This window comes from Penaeus chinensis, chromosome 8 (assembly GCF_019202785.1).
Source record: "Penaeus chinensis breed Huanghai No. 1 chromosome 8, ASM1920278v2, whole genome shotgun sequence".
Classification (NCBI taxonomy): Eukaryota; Metazoa; Arthropoda; class Malacostraca; order Decapoda; family Penaeidae; genus Penaeus; species Penaeus chinensis.
Window position 1 is genome coordinate 40,366,662 of NC_061826.1, and position 20,000 is coordinate 40,386,661.

Below are 20,000 nucleotides of genomic sequence, written 5' to 3' on the forward strand. Positions count from 1 at the left end.
TTGATTCTACGTGTTTTACTTCAACACAAACTACCACAGGATACGAGACCGAGATCTGCATTGAAAAAGGTAAGACATGTTTCTGTTATATAACTTTTAATGGTTTCGTTTTTTATAACAGTTTCGTCTTTTCATTTTGCCCGTATAACCTTCTTTTTTTTTATTTGATTTATATATCTTTTATTTTATTATTATTGTTTTGATGTAACAGTTTCTATCATTCCTATTCAGAAATGTTATGGAAACGTTGTTTTTTTATGCTCGTTAATATAGGCCTATCGATCGAACCTTTTATTCGCTAATTAAGAATAGGCTTATTCTTAGATAGATATTTTTATGGAACTTGATGATTTATGTAGCGGACAAACAGGGTTGGAAAAAGAAAGTGACATTTTTTTTCTTTCTTATAGAGGTAACACAACTTTCAGCTACAAGTTCTGGCGTTTCAATGAGACAAGAAAGTTTCGGCTTCAAGTTGTCACTTTCTCTCTGAATGTACTATTTGCAGTCTTCCAATTTATTTCGTGCACGTTATTTTGTACTGAAACCACTGGGTTCTATTTTACGATGTTGATGATTTCTACATCTCTACTGTATTCCCGGCATTTTATAACCGTTTCAACATTTTACGAACATTTTGATAATGCTATATAATGATATGTCTCGTACTATATTAGCTGTTTCAAATGTTGCACCTAAAATTACAATGTGTTCAAACGTCATTCTAAAACTATCTGGCTGTCTTTCTTTTTCTTAATATGACAAAAATTTTGTAATGAATTAATATTGTATTTTTTTCCAAAGCTTCATTACAGTGAAAATTAAATAATGTAGATTTGATAGGATTCTTACGAAATTCATTACGTCAACAACCCAAAATACAGCGCAAATATATATATATATATATATATATATATATATATTATGGCTAATAGAACAAATGTCAAAATTAAGTTAAAAAGTATTTGTTTTGATGCTGACCTTCTTTCTCTTTAATAACAGTAATAATAATGATAATGATAAAAATAGTAAAGACGATAATAGCAATAATGATGATAATGAGAATAATACAAATAATAAAGATAATAATGATACTAATGGAAATGAAATACAGCTGCAATAAAAAAGAAACACAGCTGATTCGCGAGGTTTCGAACATGGATGGATTCATATACATGTATATATATATATATATATATATATATATATATATATATATATATATATATATATATATATGTGTGTGTGTGTGTGTATATGTGTATGTATATGTATGCATGCATGTATATATATATGTATATATATGTATGTATATATCTCTATATATATGTATGTATATATCTATATATATGTATGTATATATCTATATATATATATCTATATATATGTATGCATATATGTATATATATGTATGCACATGTGTATATATATGTTTATATATGTATATATATATGTATGTATATATGTATATATATGTATGTATATATGTATATATATGTATGTATATATGTATATACACACGTGTGTATATGTATATACACACGTGTGTATAAGTGTATATATACGTGTATGTATATATGTATATATACACGTGTATGTATATATGTATATATACGTGTGTGTGTATATATGTATATATACGTGTGTGTATATATGTATATACGTGTGTGTATATATGTATATATACGTGTGTGTATATATGTATATATACGTGTGTGTATATATGTATATATACGTGTGTGTGTATATATGTATATATACGTGTGTGTGTATATATGTATATATACGTGTGTGTGTATATATGTATATATACGTGTGTGTGTATATATGTATATATACGTGTGTGTATATATGTATATATACGTGTGTGTATATATGTATATATACGTGTGTGTGTATATATGTATATATACGTGTGTGTATATATGTATATATACGTGTGTGTATATATGTATATATACGTGTGTGTATATATGTATATATACGTGTGTGTGTATATGTATATATACGTGTGTTTGTATATATGTATATATACGTGTGTGTATATATGTATATATACGTGGGTGTGGTATATGTTGATATACGTGTGGTATATATGTATTATACGTGTGTGTATATATGTATATATACGTGTGTGTTATATATGTATATATACGGGTGTGAATATATGTATATATACGTGTGTGTTATATATGTATATATACGTGTGTGTGTATAGATTATTATATACGTGTGTTATATTGTAATTATACGTGTGTGTGTATATATGTATATATACGTGTGTGTATATATGTATATATACGTGTGGTTGTATATATGTATATATACGTGTGTGTGTATAATTATATATACTGTGTGTGTATATATGTGATTACGTGTGTGTGTTATATGTATATATACGTGTGTGTGTATATATGTATATATACGTGTGTGTGTATATATGTATATATACGTGGTGTGTATATATGTATATATACGTGTGTGTGTATATATGTATATATACGTGTGTGTGTATATATGTATATATACGTGTGTGTGTATATATGTATATATACGTGTGTGTGTATATATGTATATATACGTGTGTGTGTATATATGTATATATACGTGTGTGTGTATATATGTATATATACGTGTGTGTGTATATATGTATATATACGTGTGTGTGTATATATGATATATATACGTGTGTGTGTATTATGTATATATACGGTGTGTGTATATATACGTGTGTGTATATATGTATATATACGTGTGTGTATATATGTATATATACGTGTGTGTATATATGTATATATACGTGTGTGTATATATGTATATATACGTGTGTGTATATATGTATATATATACGTGTGTATATATGTATATATATACGTGTGTGTATATATGTATATATACGTGTGTGTATATGTATATATATGTGTATGTATGTATGTATATATATGTGTATGTATGTATGTATATATATGTGTATGTATGTATGTATATATACGTGTATGTATGTATGTATATATACGTGTATGTATGTATGTAGATATACGTGTATGTATGTATGTAGATATACGTGTATGTATGTATGTATGTAGATATACGTGTATGTATGTATGTATGTAGATATACGTGTATGTATGTATGTATATATACGTGTATGTATGTATGTATATATACGTGTATGTATATATACGTATATGTGCACATGTGTATATATAATATATATTGATATACATGTATGTATATATACGTATATATACACGTGTATATATAATATATGTGGACATACATGTATTTGTGTATATATACATGTATGTATATATGTATGCTTATTTATATGTTTATAGGTGTATATATGTATGTATATATGTTTGCTTGTTTATATGTTTATAGGTGTATATATATGTATGTATAGTTATATGTTCACATGTGTATATGTATATGTATATATTTTTATACGTATATGTATGTATGTATATGTATGTATTTTGATGTTTATATGTATATATATGTATATGTGTATATATTATGTATATATATGTAATGTATATACATATGTGATGTGTATATATGTATATGTGTGTGTGTGTGAGTGATGTATGAATGAATGCATGTATGTATATGAAAGCATATTGTATATACAGTGTATATACACATACATAAGAACATTCTTTCTCTTTTTTCGTATGTCTGCTCTTGTAAAGGAAACAAAGTTAAATCATCAGTTACTCCATGTTTTGATTCCGTTCCCAATCAGCTGCTTTAATTTCCACGATAACTATGCGCCACATGATGCTGTCATGCATGAGAGTCCCATGTTGTAAACCGCCGATCGAACTCTGTTGTAGAAAGCCTGGATATATAGCCTTGAGATGGCCAGGTGGATTGGCTTCTACGAGTTTTTATTTATATTGTTATTACTGTTTTACTGTTGGTGAAGCAGAAGTCAAGTCATCAGTCTAATATTTATTATCATTTTCTCATCGCTCTGGAGGATTGAATCACTTGCTCCGCCTGATTTTATTCGTTACTAGAATGCTGTTATCGTATCGTGTACGCCCACGATTGATTACAGTGATGAAAAAGAAAACTTTACATCTCATCAGTGAAAGTCTTGCCTACCGCCCTCCTCCCTCTCCGCCCTCCTCTTGCCTACCGCCCTCCTCCCTCTCCGCCCTCCTCTTGCCTACCGCCCTCCTCCCCCCCATCCTTACCCCGCACGCCGAACGTACTATGAATTGTGAAAATCGACGTTGATGTTTGACATAGGTTCACCAACGTTGGATTTTCGTTTTTTTTTTTTTTTTTTTACTTTTTCTATATTCTTACCCTCCTATTAGGTCCGTTTCCTTTCCACATTTTTTTTCCGCTTTCTTTACGGTGCCCGGTGTTTCATTTAAAAAGACGTGGACAATGGTAAAACAGACCTAAATAAAACGATAATGACAAGGCTGTGAAATCGAAAACTCTATATCAGTGATTATGTAAACGACTATAGTTAACAGTGAGCTATAATTGATATGCTTAGGCCTATCGTGGGATCTAAACCTTTGATAACGAGTGGCTTGAAGAGTCGTGTTGTGAACCCCCGTGGGTGTCGATTACATATTTCTAAGGCTACTGCTTTTTCACTTGAACAAGTTATTCTAAGGAGGGAAAGGGAGAGAAGGAGAGGTAATAAAACCGTAGAGGAGAAACGAAGGGGGCGAGAGAGAGACAGAGAGATAGAGAAATAGAGAGATAGAGAAATAGAGAGATAGAGAAAGATATGCAGAGATAGAGAAAGATAGGTAGAGATAGAGAAAGATAGACAGAGAGAGAGAAAGATAGACAGCGAGAGAGAAAGATAGACAGAGAGAGAGAAAGATAGACAGCGAGAGAGAAAGATAGACAGCGAGAGAGAAAGATAGACAGCGAGAGAGAAAGATAGACAGAGCGAGAGAGAAAGATAGACAGAGCGAGAGAGAAAGATAGACAGAGCGAGAGAGAAAGATAGACAGAGCGAGAGAGAAAGATAGACAGAGCGAGAGAGAAAGATAGACAGAGCGAGAGAGAAAGATAGACAGAGCGAGAGAGAAAGATAGACAGAGCGAGAGAGAAAGATAGACAGAGCGAGAGAGAAAGATAGACAGAGCGAGAGAGAAAGATAGACAGAGCGAGAGAGACAGAGAGAAAGAGGGGGGGGGGGAAGCAAGAGGAGAGGAGAGAGGGGGGGTGGTCTAGAGATAAGACATACGTATATGGTGATATATAAGTCAGAAAAACTGGATTCTCATGTTCGAAATATTTTTTAATCAGACTCTCACAATCTTCATATCTCGAATCCACAGCATAACAGATATGTGGTAAAAAAACAACAACATCGATTAATTACTACTGATCAGCGGAACTCGTTCTTCTGAATACGCTAGGCATATTCAACCCGTCAAAATTCTTGAAATGTTCAGATACATGATTTTAAAGGGATTTACATGAAGAGATTATTGTTGCTATTAATCTGTTCAGTCATGACTCTTATGTGGATTTTAGTACTTGTTTTTTTTTTCGTGTCGCAACAATAGCGGACTTTCTTGGATGATATGACTGGAATTGGGATTTCATTTCATCATTCATGAATCTCTTTCGGGTGTGTCGTTTTTCCCCCTCTCAACATAAGCATGAAATGATCAATATTTATGAAATGTCTACGGAAACAAAAGAGTAAGGAAGGGTGCACTGCAGTAAAGGCCGTTATTAGGGTTAAAACGATGTTTCCGTTATGTTTGAGCGGTTCATGAGGGAAGAAAAATTGTCCTTGTACCATGTCTCATTGTGGGGGCGTGGATAGGACACGGGAGGGGCAATGGGGCGTGGTGAGGGCGCAGGAGGGAGGTTGGGGGGGTGTCTCCGTAATCTCAAACAAGGAGAGGGAGACAAAAGAAAGGAAAAATGTAGGTCAGTCGACAACACAAGGACGGACCCCCATAATATCCCGCGTTTTTCCACTTCCTCTCGAGTTGTCTTTTTTTTATTTAAGTTGACAGCACGAAAGACGTTTCCTTTTCCTTTCTTTTGTGATTTCTGTGGATTATTCCTGTCGAAAATAGAGCTTATTGTTTGTATATATGATCAGTATTGTTTGTGAAGCGTATGTCTATTTTCGTCATCACGTGTTAGTATTTGTTTGATATAATTTTCAATTTTGCTGTAACACCCGAGGCACTTTCTCTCGCTCTGGTTCTTCGTATCCAATTCCTCAGGGTTAGATTAACAATCTCTTTCTCTTCTTTTTTTTTCATTCGGGACGAGGAACTATTGGCTAACGTATCATCACAGGGTACAGTACGTCCTGGGTATCTCCGGCTCTGCGGTTAACGGCGGGCCCGACTCTCGTTTTCTCTCGTGGCGCCGGCCGGACCCTCCAGCTGACAAGATGCTACATTCAGGTCTACGGCGCGTAGCTTAGGAATTTTACTTTTGCTTTAGCCTCCTTTTAGGATTTTCCTATGTGTTTGTACATACATGCGTATATGTATATATATATGTGTATATATATATATATATATATATATATATATATATATATATATATATATATATATATATAGTGTGTGTGTGTGTGTGTGTTTAGTATATATATATATATATATATATATATATATACTATATATATACTATATATATACTATATATATACTATATATATACTATATATATACTATAAATATATATATACTATATATATACTATAAATATATATATATACTATATATATACTATAAATATATATATACTATATATATACTATAAATATATATATACTATATATATACTATAAATATATATACTATATATATACTATAAATATATATACTATATATATACTATAAATATATATATACCATATATATACTATAAATATATATATATATACTATATATACTATATATATATACTATAAATATATATACCATATATATACTATAAATATATATATATACTATATATATACTATAAATATATATATACTATATATATACTATATATATGTATATATACTATATATATATGTATATATACTATATATATATGTATATATACTATATATATATGTATATTATATATATATACACTTTATATATGTATATATGCTATATATATATGTGTGTATATATACTATATATATATATATCTATATACACTATATATATGTATATACTATATATAAACATACACATACACCCCCCCACCCTCACACACACACACACACACACACACGTGCACACAGACACACGTACACATATACATATACATAATATATATATATTTTATATATACATACATACATATAAACATACCTACACATACACATACACAAGCATACATACATACAGTAAATTAACCGAAACCATACACACATATACATGCTAAGTTAAATGCGCCATAATAACAACATGGACCCAGAACACTCGGGTTATAAATGGTTCTGCCGTAAAGTCCCCAAAGGCCTTTGTCCTGGTGGATATAGAGACCCTGTTTGGTTTTCACACTTAGGGTCAGGTACTGTATAAACAGAGTTTGCATTTCTTCTCTCCTCTGCCCAGTTCCACTTTCCCTCAATGCCATTTGACTAGGATGGGGGAGGTCGAGAGAGTACTATATCTCATAAATTGTAAGAATATATATAAAAACGTCAATATCACAGTCGAAGTGAATGTGAATATGTATGTATCCAGTTCTCGATCGGGGTTTGTTTCATCACTTTTCATCGTGGCTTCAAACGTCCAGACAATGATTAGAAAGTGGCCGGGAAGGTGCTAAGAGGCCGCGGGACTTGGCGATCGTTCGTACCCCGGTCGGCGGGCGCTGAGGTTAGTCTGATCGCTATCTGCTGTAGCGTCGAAGTCGTTGTGGGAAGAGAGAGGAAAGGGGAGAGAAAAGGAGGAGGGGAAAAATGGGGAGAGGGGGAAGAGGGGAAATGGGGAAAGAGAGGAGGGAGAAGAGGGGAGGAAAGGGGAGGAGAAAGAGGGGTGGGAAAGGGGAAAGAGGGGATGAGAGAGGGGAAATGGGGGGGAGAGATGAGAGGGGAAATGGGGAGGAGGAAGAGGGGAGGAAAGGGGAGGAAATGAGGTGGGAAAGGGGAAAGAAGGGGAGGGAAGAGAGGGAAAGGGGAGGAAAGGGGAGAGGAAAGGGGGAAGAAAAATGAGAGGGGAAAATGGGGAGGGGAGGAAGAGGGAGGGAAAGGGGAGAGGGGGAGGGAAGAGAGGGAAAGGGGAGAGAAAGGGGGAAGGGGGTGGGAAATGGGGAGGGGAAAGAGGGGTGGGAAATGGGGAAAGAGAGGAGAGAAAAGAGGGGAAAAAGGGGAGAGAAAAGAGGGGGGAAAAGGGGGAGAGAAATGAGAGTGGGGAAAGGGGAGGAAAGAGAGGGGAAATGGGGAGGGGGAAAGAGAGGGGAAAGGGGGAGAGAGAAGAGAGAGGAAATGGGGAAGGGGAAGAGAGAGGGGAAAGGGGAGAGAAAAGGGGAGGAAGAGGGAAATGGGGAGAGAAAGAGGGGTGGGAAAGGGGGAAGAGGGGGAAGGGGAGAGGGGAAAATGGGGAGGGGAGGAAGAAGGGGAAAAGGGGGAAGAGAAAGGGAAAAGTGGGAAAATGGGGAGAAGAAAGAGAGGGGAAAGGGGAGAGTGAGGGGTGGGAAATGGGGGGGAGGAAAGAGGGGTTGGGAAAGGGGAGAGGGGAAGAGGGGGAGGAAATGGGGAGAGAAATAAAGAGGGGAAAATGGGGAGAGGAGGGAAGAGAGGGGAAAGGGGAGGAAAAAAGGAGAGTGGGAAATGGGGAGGGGAGAAGAGGGGAGGAAAATGGGGAGGAAAAAGAGGGGTGGGAAATGGGGAGGGGAAAGAGGGGTGGGAAATGGGGGGGAGAGAGGAGAGAGGGGAAATGGGGAGAGAGGGAGGAGAAAAGGAGAGAGGAAAGGGGAAAGAGGGGAGGGAAGGGAGGGGAAATGGGGAAAAAGAAAGGGAAGGGGGGTTGGGAAATGGGGAGGGGGAGGAAGAGAGGGGGGAAAAATGGGGGAAGAGGGGATGGGGAGAGGGGAAAGGGGAGGAAAAAGAGGGGTGGGAAAGGGGGAGAGGGGATAAAGAGGGGGAAAAAGGGGGGAGGGGAAATGAGGGGTGGGAAAGGGGGAAAAGGGGAAAGAGAGGGGGGAAAGGGGGGGGAAAAAGAGGGGTGGGAAAGGGGAAAGAGAAATGAGAGTGGGAAAATGGGGAAAAAAAAGGGAAAAGTGGGAAATGGGGGAAGAGAGGAGGAAGAGAAGGAAGAGGGGAAAAGGGGGAGAGAAATAAAGGGGGTGGGAAAGGGGAGAGGGGAGGGAAGAGAGGGGAAAGGGGGAAAGAGAGGAGAGGAAGAGGGAGGAAAGGGGGAGGGGAGGAAAGAGGGGAGGAAAGGGGAAAAGGGGGAGGAGAGGGGAAGAGAGGGGAAAATGGGGAGAGGAGGGAAAAGGGGGAAATGGGGAGAGAAATGGAGTGGGGAAAGGGGAGAAGAAATGAGGGGTGGGGAAATGGGGAGAGAAAGGGAAGAGGGGAAAAGGGGGAAAGAGGGGATGAAGAGGGAAAATGGGGAGGGGAAAAGAGGGGTGGGAAAGGGGAAAGAGAAATGAGAGGGGAAAAGGGGGAAGAGAAAGGGAAAAGGGGAAAAGGGGAGGGGAGGAAGAGGGGAGGAAAGGGGAGAGAGATGGGGAGGGGGAAAAAGGGGGGGAAGAGGGGATGAGAGAGGGGAAAAGGGGGAGAGAAATTTGAGGAGGGGAAAGGGGAGAGAAATGGAGGGGAAAAGGGGGGGGAGGAAAGAGAGGGGGGAAAATGGGGGGGAGGAAATGAGGGGGGAAAGGGGAAAAGAGGGGAGGGAAGGAGAGGGAAAGGGGAGAGAAAGGGAAGAGGGGAAAGGGGAAAGGGGGAAATAAAGGGGTGGGAAAGGGGGAAAGAGAAATGAAGGGGGAAAATGGGGAGAGAAAGGGAAGAGGGGAAAGGGGAGGAAGAAAGGGAGGGGGTGGGAAAGGGGAGAGAAATGAAAAAGGGGGAAAAGGGGGAAAGAGAAATGGGGAGGGGAAAGGGGAGGAAAAAGAGGGGTGGGAAAGGGGAGGGAAAGAGGGGTGGGGAAATGGGGAAAGAGAAATGAAAGTTGGGAAAAGGGGGAAGAGAAAAGAGGAGGGAAATGGGGGAGTGGGGAGAAAGAGAAGAGAGAGGGAAATGGGGAGAGAAATGAGAGTGGGAAATGGGGAGAGAGATGAGAGAGGGAAATGGGGAGAGAGAAGAGAGAGGGAAATGGGGAGAGAGAAGAGAGAGGGAAATGGGGAGAGAGAAGAGAGAGGGAAATGGGGAGAGAGAAGAGAGAGGGAAATGGGGAGAGAGGAGAGAGAAGAGAGAGGGAAATGGGGAGAGAGGAGAGAGAAGAGAGAGGGAAATGGGGAGAGAGGAGAGAGAAGAGAGAGGGAAATGGGGAGAGAGAAGAGAGAGGGAAATGGGGAGAGAGAAGAGAGAGGGAAATGGGGAGAGAGGAGAGAGAAGAGAGAGGGAAATGGGGAGAGAGGAGAGAGAAGAGAGAGGGAAATGGGGAGAGAGGAGAGAGAAGAGAGAGGGAAATGGGGAGAGAGAAGAGAGAGGGAAATGGGGAGAGAGGAGAGAGAGGAGAGTGGGGGAGTGGGGAGAGATAAGAAAGAAGAGAGAGGGAAGTGGGGAGAGATAAGAAAGAAGAGAGAGGGAAGTGGGGAGAGAGAAGATAGGGAATTTTGAAGAGAGAAGAGAAAGAGGAGTTGGGGGAGAAAAGAGAGACGAAAGAGGGAAGTTGGGTGAGGAGAAGAGAGAAGGGGAGTGGGGAGTAGAGAGAGAGGGGGGTAGGAGTGGGATGACGGTGGGGAGGGGGGTCAGCCTGGTGTCGTCATGGTGAAAACATGAGCTCGAGACGTATGTCATCTGTCATTTTTTTTTTTTTTTCTTCATTTACTTTCATTCTTTATATAGACGTTACTCTCGAATCGTGTGTGTTTGTGTGTTTTGTTTGTTTGGATGTGTGTGGATATCTGTTTGTGTTGATGTCTGTGTTTGTGGTATGGCAGATAAACAAAAACAAAAAGTATAAACAAATAAATGATCTGACATACTTGCACTCACATTCACATACACACTTACATAAACACACACACACACACTAACACAAACACAAACACACACATACCCTAACACAAACACACACACACACGCAATCAAACACACACACAAACAAACACACACACACACCTTCCGCGTGAAGCCGAAAACTGCCTTTCTCACGCGTTAGACCAAGTGTTGAATGAGAAATGACACCCGATTCGCCTCTCTTCTTCAGAGTGAAGTAAGGCCTAAGTTTAAAAAGGAAAGGGAAGATGGAAGGGGAGATGACGTACAATCGATAAACGTATGGAGAGATAACGAAGGATAAAAAGGGCTGCTAAAAAATAGGGATTGATTAAGGAGATAAACAAGAATTTGGTACAGAGGGAATAAGATATAAAAGGTTAGAATATGAGTGATATGTAGACAGACAGACAGGAAAGGGGTAAAGAAAGTAGAGACTGTAATGTTCTTCCTTGTTACATTAGAAGTTTACAACGATCTATAAGGAATAGGGAATATAGTGGTAGCTGCTTCCCTTTATCAATGAGATTTACATACATACAGACTTCAATATGCAACATGAGTGTGGAAATATAGCAGTCCATCGGCTTCGGGAGTGAAGGACGTAAGAAAGGTCTTTTCACGTCGTGTTATAAAGGTATGAAGGTTTTTTCAATGAGGTCTGAATTAGGGGTAATGACCTGGACGCGACGACAGAGGCGAGGACACGGGAATTCGCTGACCTTTGTGAATGAAGACAGGTTCGGGGTCGACCATAGTTAACCATCGCTGGAGTTAGTTATCTGTCATCTTCACAGCCTTCGTGGGGACAGAAAAAATATTGATCGACAGATAGAAAAATATAGGGTATCGATAGATAGAGATATGAAGTGGATATGTAGAGAAATGTCGGGGTAGTTGGGGGAGATAGGAGGGAAAGAAGGGGCAGATTAGAAAGGAAATAATGCATTGAAGTGAATAGATAGGTAGATAGCCTAATTAAATAGCCAGGCGTAAAGGTAAAGACAAAATTACTCAACAATCTCTCTCTCTCTCTCTCTCTCTCTCTCTCTCTCTCTCTCTCTCTCTCTCTCTCTCTCTCTCTCTCTCTCTCTCTCTCTCTCTCTCTCTCTCTCTCTCTCTCTCCCTTTCTCCCTTTCTCCCTTTCTTTTTCTCTTTTTATCTCTCCTAACGCAGACACACATTACTATAAGCAGTGCATAACATATTTCTCGTTAAGACAAAATTACACGCAAACACACTCAGCTTGAACTCGGACGCCATCAGCTGCTGTGGGCCGTCTCGAATCCAACGTGACTAACATGTGTAATGTAACATTCACTCACATTCAGTGGAGGAAGAGGTGGTTTTGGTCTCAGTCACTTTCACTGTCTGAGTCAGCAAGTGGAGTCTTAAGTGCCGTTGGCGTTACAGTAGGCTCTTACCTGCCTCCAGGGGTTCAGATGCTCCCCCTCCCTCCCTCCCCCTTCTCTTCCTGCTGCTGCTCCTCCCCCCTCCCCCTCTTTCTCCTCCTCATCCTCCTCTTTTTCCTCCACCTCATTCTCTTCCTCCTCCTCCTTCTTTTCCTCCTCCTTCTCCATCTCCTTCTCTTCCTCCTCCTCCTCCTTCTTTTCCTGCGTGTTTCTCCTCCTCTTGCTGCTGCTCCTCCTCTTCCTCCTCTTCTTCTTCTTCTTCATCCTCCTCCTCCTCCTCCTCCTCCTCCTCCTCCTCCTCCTCCTCCTCCTCCTCCTCCTCCTCCTCCTCCTCCTCCTCCTCCTCCTCCTCCTCCTCCTCCTCCTCCTCCTCCTCCCCTCCCCCTCTATGAGAATGCCAGCTGGTGATTGCGGTTTGTTTACGTTCTCTCGTATAGTTGCCGAGTTAGTATTTTTCCCATTCAGAATTATGACGGTTGCCTCGCGTTGGTCTTGTTGCTAAGGCGGCGAGAAGGGCTGTTGGGTAACTTTGTTTGTCTCTCCTGTTCTGCTGAGGTTTCGCATCGGTTGTCTGTTTGGTTGAGATCGGGCTCTGGGTCTGTTTGTTTGTTTGTCTTTTCACTTTTTTTTTCTCCTCTCCCCTCTCTGTATTCATATGTTTGTTTTGTTTTTCTCTCACTCCCTCTCTCTGTGTTTGTCTATGTCTGTCTTCTCTCGTTCTCATTCTTTCGTTCTCATTCTCTCTCTCTCTTTCTCCCCCTTTCTCTCTTTCTCCCTCTTTCTCTCTTTCTCCCCCTTTCTCTCCATCTCTCTTATTATGCAAATGATTTATCGATTTCCAACCAGAATAACGGATTTTCTAAAGCTTTCTTTTATTAGCAATACAATAGTTCCAACGAAGAATAAAAATAAGTCCCCATTGGTTTTGCTGATGACCAGCGACCACAAATTCCTTCACATTAGACGTCGCGGGGAAGGGAAGGAGGGGGAGGGGAGGGGGTAAGTGTACACCATTGGGTTCCATTCGACACTGTTTGCTTTCTTGACTCGATTACGCCAGAGGTCGCACGTGATTAGGCAAGGGGAAAGTAGCGGGTGGTTGTTCGGTTGGATAGAGAAACGTGGAAGATGAAGAAAGTGTGTGTGTGTGTGTGTGTGTGTGTGTGTGTGTGTGTGTGTGTGTGTGTGTGTGTGTGTGTGTGTGTGTGTGTGTGTGTGTGTGTGTTTGTGTGTTTGAGAGTTATGCAACCCACGAATGTCCTTCGGCTTTGGAGGAAGATGTTCTTTGCTCGTTGGGAATGTTCGATTTTCCAAAGCGCATGACTTCGTGGGTGGTTATTGGTCAAAACAAGTAAGGGTGCTAGACATCAAAGGCCAAATAGCACTTTGGTGAATTATTGTGGTAAAAAGAGTAAAACATTAGTTAACGATTAAGATAAGTGGACAGAAGAAGGGGATGAACAAGAAAAGGAAAAGGGAAGGGGGAGAAGAAGAGATTAAGAGGAAAGGGGGAGAAGAAGAGAAGGAAGAGGAAAGGGGGAGAAGAAGAGAAGGAAGAGGAAAGGGGGAGAAGAAGAGAAGGAAGAGGAAAGGTGGAGAAGAAGAGAAGGAAGAGGAAAGGGGGAGAAGAAGAGAAGGAAGAGGAAAGGGGGAGAAGGAAGAGGAAAGGGGGAGAAGGAAGAGGAAAGAGGGAGAAGAAAAGACCATGCAACATTTCTTAGGGCTGAGGTGCACGGTAGCTTCTGGACTACATAGATCCAATGGAGATGTGTGTGTCTGTGTCTCATATGTTGATGTACCTGTGTTTTGTATGTGAAATGTGAGCCCGCCTAGGGACTTATCAAGATCCGGGTGAGGATAATCCACGTTACCTCATCTTTTTTTGAGATGTAAGCTTTTATCTCAATAAACTTGTCAATTAGAAAATAATCAGTCTATAAGCTTCCCCCCTCCCCCTCCCCACGGCAACAAAGAGCAAGGGTTTGGTGGAGATGACTTCGTTGGGATGACTTCGTTGGGATGACGTCGTGGGGATGACTTCGTGGGGATGACTTCGTGGAGATGACTTCGTGGAGATGACTTCGTGGGGATGACTTCGTGGAGATGACTTCGTGGGGATGACTTCGTGGGGATGACTTCGTGGGGATGACGTCGTGGAGATGACGTCGTGGAGATGTGGCGTGGGGCTTGGATCTGATGTGCGATTTTGTTTTTGTTTATTGGCTGGATAATGGATATAGGATGTACTTTCTCCGTGTTCGATGACCTTTGGTTGGGTGATGCTGGTGTTAGGCCTACTTTGTCTTCCTTGTAATGGGTGTAGGCCTGTTGGGTGTGTAGTTCTGTTGTTACTAGGAAACTACTTGACTACTTACTTAATGACTATAACCGTTTATTTGTTTTATTCATCATTTTCTTTCTTTCTCTCCCTCTTCGTTCATCGCTCTCTCTCTCTCTCTCTCTCTCTCTCTCTCTCTCTCTCTCTCTCTCTCTCTCTCTCTCTCTCTCTCTCTCTCTCTCTCTCTCTCTCCCTCCCTCTCTCTCCCTCCCTCTCTCTCCTTTTCCCTCTTCCTTTCCCAACCTATCCCTCTCCCTCCCTCTCCCTCTTCCATCCCTATCCCTCTCCCTCTCCCTCTCTTCCCCTTTTTTCCCCTCCTTTCCATTTCCCTTTCTCTCAGCCAATACTGTCCTCATATAGCTCGGAATGATAAAAAAAAAGAAGATAATGAAAACAATAAAAATAAGAAATGATAAAAAACAATTAACAAACAAAAAAATAATTATAAAATAGATAAAAAAAATAAAAAAAAACAGATAATCCTGTGACTTCCTTGTTACGTCACGCGTGAGTCCCTTCCTACGAAAATTCTCAGCGCTTCTTCTAACACGTCTAAGATTTCTTTTCTTTTAAATCCATTTTTTTTTTTTTAAATTGCAGTTGCTTTAGGCGAGTTTAAAGAATCACAAAAACGAATATTTTATCTTCGTTCAGATATACGTTTTCTTTTTCCGTAAAAGGATAGGTAAGCATACATATTTATTTACTTTTTATTTTGAATAACTCTGTATTGGCAACGATACATTGAATTTGACGTCATCAACTTTCGCTTCCCTTGTGACGTCATAGGGCTTGTCAGGGAGAGATCGGCGAGACGCGGCATCTCCGACGTGAGAGTGGGCGTGCGGGCGTGCGGGTGGGCGGGTGGGCGTGGGTTGCGTCATTCGGAAAGACGGTCGGCGCGGGAAAGTGTTGGTGGGGGGGAGGGGCGGCGTGACTTAATAGCTTCTGTTCGGTTGGATGTGTGACACGGTTGTTTTGCTGTTGTTGTCGTTAATATTAGTAGTTGGTGTCTCGATCATTATGATGAATGATTAATGATTAGTTTATATCATTAGCGTCATCATCAATTAGTTAATTTCCTCATCATCATTATCAACACCTTCATCATCATCATCATCATCATCATCATCATCATCACACCATTACCATCATCATCATCATCATCATTATCATCATCATCACCATCACCATCATCACCAATTATTACTTAATACCATCGTCAGCAGTATCGTTATTAATGTTACGATCATTCACACTCATAAACACATTTTTTTTCCTAATTATTCTGCTTGTTGAACTTTGGCGGATAAATAGACGTATTTCAGCATTCCGTCGACGCGATGGGATAATTTTGCATGTCATTCCTTTCAAAGTCTAAAATTGCACGTTCCTTCACAATCGTACTGCTCGCTGTTGCTTCAGGAAAATATTGGATATATGGCAATATTGAACGGACACTGTAATCGCAGACTGTGTTTGTGAGGTAGTGAAAAATATTTCCATGATTTAAGCATATGCGATATAGATATATTATCTCTCTCTCCTTCCTTCCTTCCTTCCCTCTCCCTCTCCTTCCTTCCTTACCTTCTTCTCCCTGCCCCCCCTCTCTCCCTCTCCCTCTCCTTCCCCCCCCCCCCCTCTCTCTCTCTCTCTCTCTCTCTCTCTCTCTCTCTCTCTCTCTCTCTCTCTCTCTCTCTCTCTCTCTCTCTCTCTCTCTCTCTCTCTCTCTCTCTCTCATTATTATTAGTCTACACTTCCTCCTGTAAACAGCATATCGTGGTTCGGGGAAAATGATAATAGAGGAAATGCCAGTCAAGTATTACGAAGTTGCAAAACTCTGCCGGTCGATTGGTTTACCTCCTCGGATGATTGGCCAAGTGTGGGTAATTAGCTAAACCTTATGGCTTTCTCTCCCCTTAACATGTCTTCGGATTTGGGGATTTCCTCGTCATATATTAGATCTTTTGGCAGAGGTTTCTATGATTCGGTTACTCGGGTAAGTTCGGTGGTTAATGTATATATTCTTGGTTGTTCAAAGCGTTCGAACTTGGGCTGTGTCTTGTGCTTCGGTAAATCGACGAGGCAGCCAGGGATATGTTTCGGTATTTCTGAATTCCAGGGCGCAAATTTGTGTTAGGTGGATTCGTATGAGCGCGAAAGACCTTGAGTTGTTGGTACGGAGAGAAAGTTACGTGATGAATACGAAATTATCGCGATTTATCCTACTCCCCAACTCTCGTGGCTAACGAAGGGAGTCCGAAACGCTTGTGCCATCTGGCTTCGTCATTATTTGTATTTACCCATTTTACTTTCTTTTTCTTTTTCATTTTTTGCTTCTAAGATATGGAGTTTAGTTCGTGTACCTGTTTAGAGTGAGGTACGTCATTAGAATCATATGTCCATTTTTACTTGAGAAGTCTTACCCGCGGCGGTGAACGGATTTACACTTTTAAATTTCGCGCGCTCTGATCAGCTGATTCGGAGCAGAAAAAAAGGGCGGGAATCTTTCGCAATCCTGGAGACTATTTTCGCGGGAAATACATTTTCTTTTGGAGAGACTGGTCATCTACTTTTCAGCAGAATCAGAGTGACTTTGCTCTTATACTGAATGACGGAGATCAGTAAGGCACGCTAGCTGGGTGCCATACATTACTGTCAGACTGCCGAAGATCCATTATTAATATTTTCTTGATATACCTCTGCTCCCCCCCAAAAAAGAAAAAAAGAAAAACCTAATCAAAATCTCGCTCGCGCAAACATTCTGAATTCTTACAGAGGATGAAATCAAGAAATTCTTTAACTTAAGAGAGTCATGCGTTAAGCCTACATTTTCAGTGTGTGTATGATGATGCAACTCGGTCATGACGTCATGGTGTTGTTTAGCTGTCTGTCTGTCGTCCAGCTGTGCACTCTGGAACTAAGTCAACAGTTTCACTTTCCGTTAAGATTCTACGTGGCGGATTTGGTCCTTGGGTGCTAAGTCTTGGTGTATCTGTTGAGGTAAAATGATTTCGGTGGTTTATGTGAAGCCATTTTGGGTACGAGAGATAGAGGGAGAAGGTAAGGGTAAGGTAGAGAAAGAGGGTGAGGGTAAGGGAGAAAGAGAGAGAAAGAGAGGGATAGGGAAAATGAGGGGGAGGTAGAGAGAGGGAGGAGGAAAGAGATATAGACAGGAGGGGGGAGGGAGGTATAGAGGGATATAGAGAGGGAGAGAGAACAAGAAAGAGAACGATAGAGAAAAGAAGAATGAGAGAGGAGAGAGAGAGAGAGAGAGAGAGAGAGAGAGAGAGAGAGAGAGAGAGAGAGAGAGAGAGAGAGAGAGAGAGAGAGAGAGAGAGAGAGAGAAGGAAAACAATAACAATAGACAGACGATTTCCGCCATGAAAGGATTTTTTAAGAATTCCAACTGCTGTTACTTTCAAAAACTCGAGAAAGGATTAATCATCCGAGGTAAAGGAAAACACATTCTTCCGAAGAACTTTGCTGCGATTTCTCTCGGGGTTAAAACATACACCGGAAATTACCATTGTCTTCCAGGAAATGTGGGCACGTGACGTAATCTCTGACTCCAGGATGCAATGCCGGATACTTCAATAGGTTTACGATAACACGTGACGCTTTCCTCAATAATGTTTGTTCCCTGTGCTACCGATTCCGAAGAGCTGCAGTGTGAATCTTATTGACTTTTTAAAATAATTCTTAAAGCAAAACTTGAATAGGTTTGGAAGGAAGCAATACATTTTGGTTCGTTATGACCGGTATATTTTTGCTCTGATGGGTAACAGATGGCGCTCATGCGAGAAGGGTGTAATTCATGCTGGTCACTTGAACGTTGCTTCAGAAGCTCCGATCACGATTGATCTGTGTGCGTTGCCACAGACTATGGGTATTACAAAAGGAGAATGGGAGAGGGAAAGGGAGGGAGGGAGGGAGAAAAGGAGAGAAGGAGAGAGGGAGACACACGCACAACAAACATACGACTAGAAAGAGAGAGAGAGAGAGAGAGAGAGAGAGAGAGAGAGAGAGAGAGAGAGAGAGAGAGAGAGAGAGAGAGAGAGAGAGACAGAGACAGAAAAAAAGAAATACAACAAAAAATAAGAGATGAAGAAAAATAAGTATAGAATGAAAGATAAGAGAATATCAAAAAGGCGAAATGGGGAAAGAAGAGAAAGATTAAAGAAAAGAGACAAATAAGAAGCCGTGGGACGCAAGGCGACAGGAGCGAAGATAACAAAAGAGGAAAACGAACACCAAGGGGAACCAGGAAGAGAAAGGAAGCGACAAGAAGAGGAAGAAGCAAGGTGGCGTTTTCCTCCAGTGAAGACAGACAGCGTCCAAGAGAGTGAGAGTAAGATCGAAAATGCATGGGACGTGTCATGCGCCCGAACGGTCATGAGCTGATTCGTCACCCCCGCGCGAAGCAAAACCCTCATGACGGAAGCACAGAGACCCCTGCGTGTGAGACTGAGGCCCAGAGTAGGGGATCGCCCTGCCTTGGATCCCAGCCCTCGCCTCAGGGGATTTTGCAGGGTCTCTTCTTCTCCCCCTTTCATTTTCCTTCTCTTCTTTATCTCCTCCTCCTGTCTGTCCACTTATCCTAATCGTTAAACCAGTTTTACCCTTTTATCCTTTTACTCTTTTCTTCTTCATCTTCTGTCCACTTACACTATTCATTAACACATTTTTACCCTTTCCGCTACAATACTTTAATAGTGTTTTATGACCTTTGGTGTCTTGCACATTTATTCGTTTTGACCATTAACCATAACAACCGCGTGCGCCGTGATTGCTTGTCCCACGGTCCTCTCTAGGCGAAGGGTTCTTAAACGTGGGGTCCGTGGATGGCTTTGAGGGGTCCGTTAAGATTAGTTAAAAATTAACATTACTTTTTGAATAAAAGGAGTGGTTTTTTACAGTTTACTTTTAAAGTTTGATACTTTGTGTATCTTGTATGTATGAGACAATCAAATCTCAATAAATGAAGTTGCATATAGCCTACACATCACATGCTAAGGAGTGTATATACAGTCTATCCAATCACAGGACACGACTGCAAATTATTCAGGGTTATTAGCGAAGGGGTGTATCCAGTCTCTGCCATACAGGGCGTGAATGCGTG

General features: G+C 40.6%; 1 protein-coding gene across 1 annotated transcript in view; it reads left to right on the forward strand.

Moving 5' to 3' along the window:
- LOC125028162 overlaps positions 1–20,000 on the forward strand; it is a 101,389-nt gene that overhangs the window by 549 nt on the left and 80,840 nt on the right. Inside the window, exon 2 of the mRNA XM_047617526.1 lies at positions 1–69. This exon is cut by the window's left edge and continues 230 nt beyond it. The gene's annotated coding sequence lies outside the window, so the exon portion shown is untranslated. The remainder of the gene's footprint in view (positions 70–20,000) is intronic.